The sequence below is a fragment of the Mus caroli genome, unplaced genomic scaffold, assembly GCF_978045245.1.
Source record: "Mus caroli unplaced genomic scaffold, Mus_caroli_1 scaffold_10, whole genome shotgun sequence".
NCBI lineage: Eukaryota > Metazoa > Chordata > Mammalia > Rodentia > Muridae > Mus > Mus caroli.
In genome coordinates, this window is record NW_028227265.1 from 92,885,580 (window position 1) to 92,901,303 (window position 15,724).

At 38.5% G+C, this 15,724-nt stretch overlaps 1 pseudogene; it reads right to left on the reverse strand.

Annotated features, from left to right (window-relative positions):
* Positions 1–1,928: 1,928 nt before the first annotated feature.
* Positions 1,929–3,826, reverse strand: LOC110300210 (non-selective voltage-gated ion channel VDAC1 pseudogene; annotated as a pseudogene).
* Positions 3,827–15,724: the final 11,898 nt, after the last annotated feature.

The window sequence follows — 15,724 nt, forward strand, 5'->3', positions numbered from 1 at the left end:
ATTTTAGCAATTCATTCCTTTTCACGTCTGGCTCCTTTTGAATCTGGGCTGGTCTGAGAGACTCATCAGTAATCAGTAGATGGCAGTAGAAACTACAGTGCACCATCCTATGCTAAATTATACAACAAAGAAAGACACTGTTTTTACTTTGCTCGCTGGGACATTCAATCTGGCTCCATGATTCTCAAATGAAAAGACCTATGTAGAACTGCCATTCTGGGAAGACACCCAGTCAACTGGAAAAGGCACATGAGGGGGCTTTGCCTGAAAGGCTGTGTTACTAAACCTACCCCATTTTACATCCTGTTTATCCAAACTGCTTTTGGGAATAGGCTGTCTTGGTTATGGAAGGTGTTAACTTTATCTAGTGTGCAATGATGGAAAATATAAAAATGTCCTGCTCAAGATTTACATCTATGTAACTAATAAGTGATCAACACACTTTCAACATGTCCTGCTGGTAGAATTGAGCTCCTATAGATATCAAAAAATCAGCCTGTCATGGAACACTTCCAGGGGCCTTTAACAGCCTCTAGGGGAAAACTCAAGGAAGAATAGAAACAAAAGAACAATTTTAAGCTGACACTGCATATTGTACTTTGTGTAATGGTAAACTTGTACTTAAAAAACTTAGCAACTCCAGGAACACATTTTTGCTTGTGCTCTCTGGCATGCATTATTAATTTGGTAATTTGTACATCTTTGTGTTTACTCACTCACCCAATAAAGAATCTTTAGGGAACTTGGAAACATTTTTTAAAAAGGTGAATCAGAAGAGATTAAAAGGAAGTGTCAAAACTATCTCACCTTCTGATACCTGTCTAATAGGTGGCAGTTAAAGCTAGGGGCAGAGAGACATAGGTTTCATTTTAGCCTTGATAAGAGTAGAATAGGGGAATATATAATGCTTTTGTCCAAATTAAAAACAGTTCTGTGTGTGTGAATGTGTCACTGTGTGTTTGTGTGTGTGTGACCAAACAAGGTCAAAGGATAAACTATAAAAAGAATTACAAATTGCTGCTAGCCCATATAAAAGACACAATCTAGGTATTCCTTTGAATACTTTACTCAAGTTTTATTTTAAGGGATGTTAATTACAGCATTTGAAGGGGAGATGCTAATTCCACACAAAATGGAAGACTATAATGTACCGATTAAACTGCTTTAAAAAAAAAAAAAAACTATAGCTAAAGAAGAGTTAGTTTAGATCCCTAGTGCTGTCAGGGTGTGACCACAATCACCTGACCAGCTCAGAGCTGGGGAACCCAGAAGCTATTTCATACTCTGATACAGTAGCCAAAAAGAAATTAAGATGGAAGAGGAAGAAGGAGGGAGGGAGGGAGGGGAGGGAGGGAGGGGAGGGAGGAAAAACCACACCTCAACACAAGGATGAATTAAGTCCTGAATGAACGACTCCATCTTGCCCACACTCTCCTCCCTAAAATGGCACAAAAGAAACAGCTAACCACATCCTAAAGACTGCTCTTGGTGTAAACAGGTAACTGATGGGCTAGGATGGAAATGGGGCATGACGATCTGTCTGAAATATCCCTTCCACATAGGTGAGTACATGCCTCCTAGTAGATAGGATTGGGACAGGGTTCAATAATCAGGAAGTCACAATTTCATCTGGGGACTGGATACAGATTTACAAAGGCCCCACAGGTTCCCAGCTTCTACTTGCAGCCTGGCATCTCTAGAAAGGCTTCTTCCCAACCATGCCTACAGCTAAAAAGGACCCTTTTTGGAATGAGGTTTCTGATTTAATATCTGAAATGGTAAATACCTTAAAGCCGAGTCTTTCTTAGCCTGGAGGTCTAACGTGGTATTTATCAATTTTCCAATCCCCAACATACGACATTAAAAGGTACACTAAATGCTTATGGTAGCTATGCTGCAAAGTACTTTAAAATTAATACAATACTCATTTATGCTTGAAATTCCAGTCCTAAACCAAGTTTGTGGCCACCGGCATTGATACTCTTGTCATCCAGTAGAGCTGACAGAGTCAGTATGATACCCGGTTTTGGGATCTGAGTGAACTCTAAGCCAATCAGGCTGGAGTTGTTCACTTTGCCTGAAAAGCAGGCATCAGGATCGACCTGATACATGGCTGCTATTTCTTTCTTTCTTTCTTTCTTTCTTTCTTTCTTTCTTTCTTTCTTTCTTTCTTTCTTTCTTTCTTTCTTTCTTTCTTTCTTTCTTGTTTTGTTTTTGTTTGTTTTTTTTGTTTGTTTGTTTTGTTTTTCGAAACATGGTATCTCTGTGTAGCCCTGGCTGTCCTGGAACTCACTCTGTAGACCAGGCTGGCCTTGAACTCAGAAATATGCCTGCCTCTGCCTCCCAAGTGCTGGAATTAAAGGCGTGCGCCACCACGGCCCGGCTATTTCTAAAGCGAGTGTTACTGTTTTCCTGAGGTCCAGGCGAGATTGACAGCAGTCTCCAACTTCTGACTCACCTTCTGGTAAACGGAGTCACCAAATTCTGTCTTGTCGTTCACATTAGTATGAAGCTGGAATGCCTCCGTCTTATAGCCATCTGCAAAGTTGTTCTGGGACACTGAGATCTTTGAGGTCTCAAAATTCATCTGGTAGCCAGCCAGCCAACCCTCATAGCCAAGTAACAGAGCGCCCCGGATTGAGGGCTCAGCGATGTCAAAGTCCACACCCCAGCCCAGGTTAATGTGCTCCTTCTTATACCCTGTTTTGATTTTAGCATTTTTCCCCAGTGCTAGGAAGGGAAGATGAATCAAGGGTCAGCTTCAGTCCATGCACAAGCTGGTCTCTCACAGTGTTCTCAGTACCCTGATGTTGTCTTGTCTATTCACTTCTCTGTAAATGTTAGCCCATACTCTCCATCTGTACTTGGTTTCCCGACTGCGGTTCACTTTGGTGGTCTCCGTGTTGGCAAAGCCTGAGCTGGTAAATTCAATCCATTCTCGGACTTGGTTTTCAAATGAAGTTTTACTAAGCCAAAGCCCTTGGTGAAGATATCCCTGGAGGATTTGCCAAGATCAGCGAATGTGGGGGGTGGGGGGAATGGGGGGCGCACAGCCATTTTCTCAGAGGTAGTGAGGGCAGCAGCAGCAGCAGCTATGGCAAGGGTTGCAGCTAGGAGGTGGGGAGCACAGGAAGAGCCAATCTAGGTATTTTATTTCTAAGCTATAAGCCTAGATTGGACAGGTTTAAGAGCTACTATAATTTACGCCCCAGCTATGTCCCTTGTGACTTGCTATTTCTCCTGGCCGGTGCTCACAGTCCATATCCTCTCATGGCTGATTCTTCCTCCTTTGACCTCCTTTTTTCTCCGCATTATGTACCTGCAAGCCCCCACCCCCACCCTGCCAGATAACTGAAAACCCGCCTACCTCTATCTACTGTCCAATCACAGACTTTAACTTTTTATTGACCAAATTAACTTGAGGATGAAGATTACATAGCATCATTTGGTATGTGCACGGATCTCCTGGTCCCTGAGGATATCCTCATTGGAGGCAATCAGATCTTAGACGCCATTAGTCACCATTTGAATATATCGGAGCAGCAGATCCAACAAATGTGTTCTGTTTTAGCGGCAGATGTCCTTATCGCTGAGCCACCTCTCTGGCAACTTTCTTTAAAGAGAAAAAAAAATAATTGAATCACATTTGACAGTTGACCCAGGATTTCTAAACACACACATATTGTACTTATCTGAGGCGGTACTGTGTTCTTCTGAAGCTCCGCATAGTCCCCACCAGAAGTGAAACCTTATGAAGGCACATAAAATTCAGTATCTACAGAAGCATACAACCTGTCTTTGGTGGCAATGACCCGAAATACGGCATGTTCCCAATATCAAAAAGCCTGAAAATAACTTTACCAAGTTTTCAACAGTTAGGTATCAACTATTCCCCTTAAAAGTTATGAGTTGAATCTGCAACCCTGTAGGTGCAACAACATTGTGAACTAACCAGTACCCCGGAGCTCTTGACTCTAGCTGCATATGTATCAAAAGATGGCCTAGTCGGCCATCACTAGAAAGAGAGGCCCATTGGATATGCAAACTTTATATGCCCCAGTACAGGGGAACGCCAGGGCCAAAAAATGGGAATGGGTGGGTAGGGAAGTAAGGGGGAGGGTATGGGGGACTTTTGGGATAGCATTGGAAATGTAATTGAGGAAAATACGTAATAAAAGAATATTTAAAAAAAAAGTTATGAGTTGAAAGTGTGAGGCCAAACTGGGACACTACTGGGAAATGGTGGAACTTAGGAGGTGGAACCTAATGGAAGGAAGCTGGGTTGTTGGAGATAATTCGTTTAAGAAACAGGATCTCAACGACTCCGCAGCTCTCTGTACCTGAATTACTCTGACCCATGAGTACCCTCAGCAGTGATGTTCTCTCTGTTCACAGACACAAGGAATGGGACTAAGGTGCTATGATCTGAAATAATGATTCCTTCTCAAAACAAGTTTTCTTGGTTATTTTGTCACAGAGTCTTTCATTACATAATTGATTTTACCTAGTGCATTTCCCTCCCACTATAAGGTATTAAGTGAAGCAGCCCATAAACTCTAAACAAATGAGTTTATGCATAGAAAATGTTCTCCAACATATTATACAGATGATACCATTATCATCAATATTAACTAATTTCCATAATAGCTTTATTCATTATTAATTTCTTTGATGTTAATATAGGTATGGATTTTTCTGGAGGGCAGTGAAAACAGATAGTGCCCAAATGAAAATATTGATTTCTGAAGGAAAAAACCAGCTACATATTTAATAAAATAATGTATTCATTTAATAGCTAACTCAAAATGAGCCCTTTAATGTTAGAAGAAGAAGGGAGAGAAAGAGAGAGAGAGAGAGAGAGAGAGAAGAATGTACAACCAGCCATTGTTAATCTCTGCTCAGTCTCTTAAACTTAAACATTGGAAAAGTTTTTCACAGTCAACTGGTGTTACCCAGTATGCTGCTACAGAAATTCTTTCTCCTTGTTTCATGCCCTGCCCTCCCGTAGATGCAAACTATATCTGCACACATGCCTCATCCCCTGTAGACACGTGAACGTAGCATATAAAATCAACAGATTTGCTTGTTCTCATCATTAAGCAAAGTTTAAAATAGCAGAACTCATATGCACCTCTTCTGCAATAGAAGAATATTTACAGCTTAAGGTTTATCAGACTCAATCTATTGAAAAGTCTATAAAATTAAAACTACAAGATAAATGTTCTGGCAAGAATAAAAAGTAGAATTTTTTAAAAATTCCTGGATTGCAATTTCGGAAAATAGTGAAGCTGCTATTTCACCAACTGTGATGATATTCATGCTATGAATCAGACCAGAGTCAGCTCTGCAACAGTCTATCCTGACTATCTAGTTCACTGGAATCACGTATGCAATAGAATTCTGTGCATGCCTAGGAGGGTGTTTCCACAGAAAGTGAACAGAGGGGAGGGGGGGACATCTCCCCAGAGTATGGGAAAACCTATGCTACGGGCTGAGGGTATGGACTAAATACACAGCAGGAAATGAGTGGGTGTCAGCTTTCATATTTCTGCTCCTTCCACCCTGCCTTCTCTGCCGCTCTGGACGATCCCCTGAAACTCAGAGTAAAATAATCCCAGTCTTCCTTACATTGCTTTTCCTGTATACTCTGTTATAGCAATAAGAAAAACAGCTAATACACCCTCCAATTTTCACCTACCCTCTAACTTTATATTCCATGAAGGCTACAAGTCCAAGACAGTATTGTGTCTTGAAACCAAAAGTAGAAGATATTTCTTTCAGACTCGTGTGGCTCATACAATGGTCATTTTCCTCCTTTTACAATAGTGTGTAATCTTTAAAATGACTTCTTTTATCGTCAGCGGTGGTGGGTTATCATCGTCCTGCCCTTGTGACATGGCCATCCTTCAGTGACCCTTCTCATCTGTCAGCCACCCTTTCCATCTCAAATTGCTACTGACTATGAAGATTTCAATCACTCAGCTATGATTCCAACTGGAAACCAATCCAAACAGATTTTCTCTGCTCTCCTCATCTCTGTCCTGATTTTGTAAAAGTCTCTAAAGGGATCTCTGCATACATGTTTGCAGAGATCTTTCACTGGCCCTGCCTACTGACTCTGTTTCTCCTTTGATGCTCCTCAGTGATATCATGGAGGCATGGGGGCAGTTTGCACAATTGAAAGCAGTAAGTCAGATGCATCTCTTTCCCAGTCCTGATGTAAGTGTCATTGGTAGCTCAAATTAAGTAATGGTGGAAAGTCTATAGTGATTGACAAATGCTGCAAACCTACAAAGCAATTTTGTTTTAATTTTCTGCTGTTCATCTTCTTGGTCCCTTCCTCTAATGCCATCTCTCATCATTCTTTATATCACTCTCTTAAAAACAAAACATACAAACAAACAAAACCCCCCCCCAAAAAAACACAACAAATCATTTGATAGTCTCCAAAATTCAAGCACTACCCAGTGTACTAAGAATTGCCACAGTTGGGCCACAAATCCTGAAGCTCACCCCATGAAACAAGATGCCCCTTTCCATCCAAATGTTTCAAGCATGTGTCAAATTTCGCATGTTTAAGATTGAACTCATTTTGTATGTGTAACTAAACTGCTCCTTCTCAGTACTGTTTTTCAATGTCTTAAAGCAAGACTCCTGGTGTTATCCTTGTCTCTCTCAGTTTTCTCCACCTGCCATCATGTTCTAGCCCCTGAATGAATCTGAAATTTTCTGTTCACCATCTCTGTTCGTACTCAAAGGCATAAGATAGACTCTAAATACTTTGGCAGTCATTTAATATATTTCCTTCTATCTCAGTATCGCTCCTGATCAATCCATTATCTATGCTTCAGGAAGAATAAACCTCATTAAGACATACTTAAAAAATTATATCATTCTCACAATTAAGACTATAAAATGTCTCTGAAAAAAATCAAAATCCTTCCACAGTCCATAAAATGCCTTTTAATAAGGTATCCTGATTATCTACCCTGGGTCATCTGTCTCCTTTCCAAAATGCTAACTGCTTTCATTTCATAACTCCAGATACTTTCGCTTACACTTTGCCTCACTCCCCCACCCCCACCCCCACCTCTCAGAGCCCTATATACTGTCAGTAATGACATTGGCCTCTGAAATTTAATTCATCAATGATTTCATTTTTCAAATAGGAAATTCCTTGAACTTTTCCCCTTCTTTACTCTTAACATCAAACATGCCATTTCTACCACATTTTACATTTGATTTCTCTTGTTTGATATTAAGTTGACAGAATTGTCACGGCCCCAAACAGTACAACTTTGTTGTTTCCCAGTTCTGAAGGGCAGAGGTCTGGCACCAGCCTCGTTATGGAGAAATCCTCTGACTTCCTCTGCAATGCAATGTCTTTTATTCTTCAGGATCATTTGAGTTATCCTGGGCTTTGTGTTTCTTTGTGAACTTTAAGTTTTTTTTTTCAATTTCTGTGAACAATTGCATTGAAATTTATTTCGATGGGGAATGCAGTGCAAGGCTGCATTCTCATGTGAAGTTTTCGGGGGACAATCCATTTCTTTGGCTTTTTCGAGTGTTCATTTCTCTCCTCAGTCTTCATGTCAGCACCCAAGGTCTGTCCTACTTACATCTTACCAGTTGATAGTGTTTTCATTGTATGATCTTCTTTGTGTCCTCCTTGTTCACAAGGAAGAATCGTTGCCCTGGGATCACCTGAGTATGCCTAAACAACCTGCTATCCTAAGAGTCTTGCTGTCTCACATCTTTGAGGTACCATATTGATAAGTTTGGAGACTAGCCTGTGAACATGTTGGAGAACCGTTATTCAGTTCTTCATGTATTCTCATTTCTTTTGCCCTCTTACCCAAATAAATGCCCAACAGTGGCAATATTTTCTTTGGGAATACAAAGCATACTACTACCCCAAAAGGTTAGAATCTTCATGAAAGAAAGAACAAAAAGATTGAAACAGCATGCACAAGACCTGCACAAGTTCAAACACACAACATTCCAGCACAGAGAAGAATGAGACCCTGTAACCAAATAGCCATCTTCAATTTACAGTTGCTCTGATCAGTTTTCACCAATGGAGTGACACTGGGCATATCACACCGCAATGCTAGTCACATGCTTGGAAAGAGTTGGCCAATGCCAATCTGACCTCTCTCTCTCTCTCTCTCTCTCTCTCTCTCTCTCTCTCTCTCTCTCTCTCTCTCTCTCTCTGTGTGTGTGTGTGTGTGTGTGTGTGTGTTCTGTTCTTTGTTTTTCCTTCTTTAAAGAATATTACGTGTGTGTGTGTGTATGTAAGGATGGTAAATAGTGCGCTGAGTTGAGGGGGTATATTACCAAAATACATTGTTTGAAATAATTTTAATAAAGGATATTGGCAAAACAATCATATTTTAAAAATCATAAGAGTCAGAGTTAGAGGATAATTTCAAAGAAACAATGTTTTCTGGCTAGATTAGGGCAGTTGCAAATATGAACTCAGAGTGGTTATGACAGAAGACTTGTGCAAGTTGAAACCAAATGAAATCTCAGTACGGCAAGGGAGCGGCCATGAACCACCCAGCTGAGGATCTATTGGCCTATGATAGCTGCTTAGAGAAAGAAAACTGGTTTTCTTTAATGGTGTGACTCCTAGTATGTGAGCCATACTCCAAGGCAGGCCCAACTCCCAAGAGTAGTTAAGGTGCACAAATAGAGTGCAATGTGCTCTACAACGAGAAAAAAAAGCAATCTCAAAGTTAGATGGGTAGGTGAAGTTTGGACAGGAGGGAATATCTGTGGGTAGTGGGGGGAGGTTGGGAATATGTTCAAAATACACTACCCAAAATTGTCAGAGAATTAAAGAAAATATTATTTAAACAGAAAAACTTGATCCAATCTAAACAAACAACCCCAAAATATTTTAAATTAGAAAACATGAAGGTGTGCTTTTTTTCATAAGTATCAGATTTTTACAAGGTAAAGGATATGCACTTTAGCATTTTTAAGTAAGTTTATAATTTCAAATGTTCTGTGTCCAGGATAATTAACTATACTCTTGGTTTGGAATTATGGGAAATGAAAGTTAGGGCAAAGCCCAGGCAGTGGTGGCGCATGCCTTTAATCTCAGCACTTGGGAGGTAGAGGCAGGCAGATTTCTGAGTTCAAGGCCAGCGTAGTCTACAGAGTTCCAGGACAGCCAAGGCTACAGAGAGAAACCCTGTCTCAAAAAAAAAAAAAGAAAGAAAGAAAGAAAGAAAGAAAGAAAGAAAGAAAGAAAGAAAGAAAGAAAGAAAGAAAGAGAAAGTCAGGGTAAAAAAAATCCTAATGGAAAACTTTAAACTGGTTGGGTTATTTGTTTAAATGTTTCCCAAGGCACTACCAAGCTCCTTCCTTGACAAACCATAGATGATATTAAACATAGACATCACTGTAGAACAAAAGACTATCTTGCCTCCCTATTATTTAGGACACTAGTAACAGGTGTGCCACAAAACAAGAATGCAAACATCTTCAGTATACAACATTAAAACATGATATCCCTTAGTCAAACCTGGAATATCTCAGATACTTGAGAACAGAGCTTCATGTGACTACATTCTCAACAAATAGAGTTCTGAAAACACAAGGAATAATGGGAGACTTGAGAAAAAGGAACAGTTTCTTTCTTCATGGTTGATAACTCCTAATGTTAAAGAAGACTTGCAAACAGGGGTAACAGTGAATGATTGTGTACACTGTGTAGGCTTGAGGAGGTTGACTAGAGAATGAGATAGCTGTAAGAAAACTATGAGTGCTCCCAAATGGTTTATATCATAATTAGGTAATCATAACTATAATTTCCCATCCAAACTGGTTGTTTTTTATTTCAATAATTGAGTAAGGGAAGAAACAACTTCTCTTGCATCCCTCTTTTTCTCCTTTAGAAATTTTACTCTGTCTGACTGAAGGAGCATGAGGCTAAGATTTTTTTAAGAGTTGAAGATTTGGGAGAAACTGGAGTGGAAGAATGGATGGGCCACAAGGCTGACAAGTGCACATATCGCTGATGGTATCACTGGGGGACAGGAAAATGAAAGATCCATCATAATCTCTGGGATCACTTCATATGTGAGGGCAGTATATGAGCAAATGTTCATTGTGTGGTCTTTCCTGTCTCTAAACACCAAGCTTCAAAGGCATAAATTGTCTGTATGTGAAATGAAACTGTTTTATCAACAGATACATGCATGTACATGCTTATCAAATCAATTATATCAACAGACAAATGCATATCTATGCTTACCAAAGTGAAGTTAACTGGTATGGCCATCATCAAATACATGGGTAACAACCATAGGGTATAAACATATAGAAATACTATCCCTTAATTTTAAAAAAAGATATGGAATCCTATTATTTTCTACAGCATGGATGGCCCATTTAATTAATAAAAATAATCACAACACATGCTTCATTCATTTGTGACAATTAGAAACATTGCCTCATATATAGATAAGAAGCAGAAATCTCTAGCTAGGGGTTAGAAATTCAGAGAGGAAAGGAGATAAAAAGAAGTCAAAGGGGAACTCAACATACTATTTTTATAAAAGAGTAATTGATTCTGGATTTCTACAACATAGTAGGGCAGCTTTTGGCTATGAGAACATAGGATATATTAAAAATAATTAAAAACCAAAGGTACAACACAGAAATGATAAATGCTTGAGGATACAGAAGTGCCAGTCATTCTGTGCTGATCTGTCCACACTGTATATGTGTCAAATGCTCTTACTGGGCCCCATGAAGATGCACAAATATTACTTACCAAAGGAGTGGGGAGAAAGAATGAAAGAGAGAAAGGGGGGAATAAGGAAAGGAAGGAGGAAGATAGAGCAGGAGATGAAGAGAGAGAATGAGAAACATAAGGGATATGACTTGCTTGGGTGTTTCAATAGGGAATTCTTTTAACAGCAGCTAATACAGGTTGAATGAGAACATCAACAGAGAGGCAGCACCAGGTCTACCAGATGGAGGTGTCTCAAATAATTCCAAATATGGTTACCCAGATCTACCAGGGAAGAGAGGAACATCCCCCTTCAGTAACTATTTGAAACAGATAGATTTAAACCTGATATCTGTTCCACAAGGAAAGAGTCACTCACCCTGTATATCAGTTATTTAAATGACTTATTTTGCTAAGCAACTATCTCCTCCTCCTCCTCCTCCTCCTCCTCCTCCTCCTCCTCCTCCTCCTCCTCCTCCTCCTCCTCCTCCTCCTCCTCCTCCTCCTCCTCCTCCTTCTTCTTCTTCTTCTTCTTCTTCTTCTTCTTCTTCTTCTTCTTCTTCTTCTTCTAGAAACCAAATGGTGATACATAAGATTCTGAAAAATATACTCTTTATATTTGTTGAAAAAAAACTGCACTTGCTTTTTAAATGCTATAAGGCTCTGTTTAAATGTTGGAGGGGGCTTCAATTTGAGTAAAAAATTCAAGATATTCCTTTTCTCCTGGAAAAAAGAACATCCATAGTTCCTCTTCGATGTCACTGAAACATACCTTTAAATTTTCTTTTAAAATTTCTTCCATCAAATAATAAAAAGGTTTTCAAAAAAGTGCTTTGAAAAAAACCATATATGTGTATATGGTGTGGAAATATCTGTTTGACATGGAAGTGAATGTCAGTAGCACTGAAGTATTTACACTAGATGTGCAGTCTTTTTACATTGCCTAGAGGCAGGCGTGGTGCTTCGAACATGTGGAGTCTGGAGTCATCATAGGCTGGGGAAGGAAGTATTGTTCCTTTTGAGAATGGAAACTAAATGTACATCTGTGAAATACCAGCTTCATTCAAATCATTCTCTCTCAGAATCCTATAACAGTGATATCTTTGACCTCAAGGCAGACCTGTGTTGTCTATGTAGGTTCTTTTCTGGGAATGAACTTTATTCAGGAGAAATCAATATCTACTTGCAGCCATCATAACCAGTGTCATCCTCAGACAATGAAATACAGTAAATAGTTGTAATATGGATATCTGTGTTGATATGTCTTGAGCAGAGGTTAGTTATTTTAGAAAAGATCTCACTACATAGTCTTGAACTCATAATCTTCCTTGATTCTACTGCCAAAGGTCTATGATTAAGGCATGATATTCTATGTCTAGCTTCTTTTATATCTACTCTTGGATAATTTTACACACATATACAGTGTATCTTGATTATACTTACCCCAAATTCATCCCTTGCATTGTTTTTGGATACCCCCAATACTTGCCCCTCCTGTCTTTACATATATGTGTGTGTGTGTGTGTGTGTGTGTGTGTGTGTGTGTATGTGTGTGTGTGTGTGTGAGAGAGAGAGAGAGAGAGAGAGAGAGAGAGAGAGAGAGAGAGTCCAATTAATGCTGCCTGCTTGAGAATGGGTAACCTACCAACAGCCACACACAACCCAAATTATTCCTTCTCCCCAAGGAGCATCAGTTGCACTGATTCCTTGGTAGCATGGTAGCTCCTCACCAACTCATACTCAATCATTAACTGACTTAATCCTAATCATGTAAGCGAAGGTGCGGTGAGGTTGTAAAGTCAGTGGCTATGTCATGTCCAGGAGAGAGCATTCCCTCAGCTCTTATTTTCTGCTTCCTTCTCCACAATGTCCTTGTGCTATGTGGGATGGTAGTACAAATGATGTCTTATCAGATATGTCAGCTCTTCTAATTTGTGAAGAGATTTTTTTCTTTCAAATGTTATCTTTGTCCTACAGGAGCAATGTTTTTAGTAATCTCTACATCATCTCAAAAAGATGTGATCATTTCTACAGTTGAACTTGACAGTACAGGACTTGTTTAGTGATAAGGCTGAATATTCTGCAGATCTGTTTAAAAAATATATTCTTCAAAGGTGAGGAAATGGTAAAGTAAAAATTGACTAAAATCTAGGAAAAAGATTCATGGGTTGCAAAAAACAGGGTGGTCAACTTTTTAGTTCTGTAAACTTAAAATATTAAATTGAGGTAAATTTACTATTTTAGAAGCTTTTAAAAACATTTTTGACCCATTTTATGAGAACACCTTGGAGTCTTAAGTTATTTGTACTGAAATTTTCTCTTTCTCTTTTGTGATTTCTGTTCCTTAAATTATAAAACATCAATGATCTTCGCAAGTAATATTACACAAACTACAAACTAAAGTTCTGTCATATGTAACAAGCCTAGTGCCTACATTCTTCATTCCACCATAGAAGTTGTCACACATAGTCACACGATGATGGATGGGAACAAGGTAAGAATTAACCATATGATTCCTGCATGGATTTGATGCTACCCAATAAGGAATGTTCTAGTGAGAAGCACCATAAGTTTTCCAATGTTTGGTTGTGTTCTTATTTCTAAACTGATCTTTGAAACCATTGATTATTAAAATGAAGTACACATACATTCATGACAATTTAAGAAAAAAAATCACAATTTCAAAGCACCTGTATCACCCACAGCCCAGGAAGAAGCCGGTGGATATACTTAAAGCCTCATAGGCAGATGGTGAGGCATGAATAATGGAACTGAGTCAGCTTAGATGCTGTACTGAACATCTAAACAAACATACCTTATTAAACTAGTACACGGCCGTGTACTCAGAGGCAGAAAAAATTTACGTTTGAAATTTACTGTAGAACAAATAAACTGGAAGCTCTTAGCTTTGTGCATTGGGGTATAAACGGAGCAACTACTATCCAAGACAGTAAGAACCTTAGAAGTAGGTATTAGATCATGGTATTATTGCTTGATAGTGTATAATCACTCAAAAGTTGAAAGTGGGATCTTTAGAACATGTTGGCAAACCCATATTCATTACACCATACCTCACAATTGTCAAGTTTTCATAGAAAGTTAATGACTAAATATGACATGGCACATGCACACAGTGTTTTCTATTCTTCCTTGTAAAAGAAATAATGTCTACTAAAGCACTAGTGAACCATGAGGGAATTTTTTGAAAGAAGTCAACCAGTCACAAGAAGATAAAACTCACAAAGCAGCTAAAGTAGTCATCTCATAGAAATGCCACCATGAAAATGTCAAGGCAGAAGAAATTGGGCAATTATCATACAATGGAATAAAGCTTCATTTTTAGGATTCATGATTTAGGATTAAATATTTTATAGCTCTGATACACACTCTGATGTACTTACTATCAAAGTATGCATGCAAAACTGCTTATACTAAGAAATACTATATGTTCTACCACAAATAAAAGTATTTTCATAGAAAGAATAGTTTTAATATATAATTTCCAATAGTCCCCCCAAATCCACCCTAAAGTGTCTCTCTAAAAGAAAAAAAAAGACACTTGCTTGTGTGTATAAAGAAATATAGATTAGCATCCATAGGAACATGACTTAATATATCCAATACCTAATTTTTATCTCCATGGATATTTGTGATATGTGAAGAATCCACAGAAAGGAACCCCACACAGATGTGAAAATGAACAAATGTGTGCACCATTAAAGGTTTCCTTTATCTGTAGTAGCATAATAAATTCCTAACAGAATGCTCCATATAAAACTAACCAATCCAGCTTTGTTCAGTTGCTCTTTCAGTGGTCTGGCTTTAAGATCACTCAACAAGAAGAAAACTATTCCTAACAGTAGGAAACTAGTAAACCACCACTGGCCTAGTTAAGTCATGGTGTCATTTCTTAAGTTCAGGGCAAGTGTATACCATTCACTTTCTTGGGCTATTATTGGGGAAACGTTGAGTTTTTATATACATGAAACAATTCAATTAAATGCATATTCCTTTATATATCTCTTTTTAAAATCTATTATGAGAAGAAGAAATAAGCTCTGCAGCATCATATATGTCTTCATCTTTGAAAATAAAAACAAAATTGCACAAGACTTAAACTCCGAATTTGGTGACTTGGTGGTAGAAAAATTCACATTTTTATCTCAGAATAATAGGACTTAGAGATGCAGAGCCAAAGAAAATAAACTCATAGACATGACAAAAGTCACAAGTTAATGAGTCATGTCACTCATGCCTCCTAAACAACTTAGGTATTGCTTTTGAAGTCTAAATTCATAAGTAGACAGCGTTGTGTGATAAAAGAAGTAGTGGATTCTGCTGGCTCAAAACAGCTCATAAAGATTCTACGCCCATTTCTCTGGCTAACTTAACAGTGAATTTATCTGATGAAGGAGGAATGAAAAAGAAATGGCCTTTCAATGAATCCTTCAGCCTTGTGTTTCTGTGATTTCTGTGGTTGCCAAATGTTGATTCACCATCTCTTATATTTTATTCAATTTTATTTTACTGAAATATAAAAATAAGAATATGTGTAAAACAGCACATTTTATGGAAAAGTAAAAAGAGGCTACATCTAAAATAAGTACCACTTTTCATTTTATAACAGCGATACCAAAAGAGACACACACCTGACCTGGCATTTGAAAGAAGCCTGCATTAAGTGCAATAAAATGCCACTGGAGGATTTAGCAAACTTGTAGGTTCAGACACTAGGGTCCAAAGGTAAGGTTGTTGAAGCAAAATAGAGAAGAAAAAAAAGTCCTGCTAAGAGATAATGACTCCTTCCCTCTGGCAAAATCATTGCAGTGGAGAAATAATACATAACACCCAGCGCCTTTTGAGTGAGACCCTCTGATTTTTCTCTTTCTATAGCCCTGAGGCCATACCCAAAGCTATCCTGCTCTTAATAACATATCAAGGTTACAATGAATATTAAAATCTACACAAGGAGCTAAAATA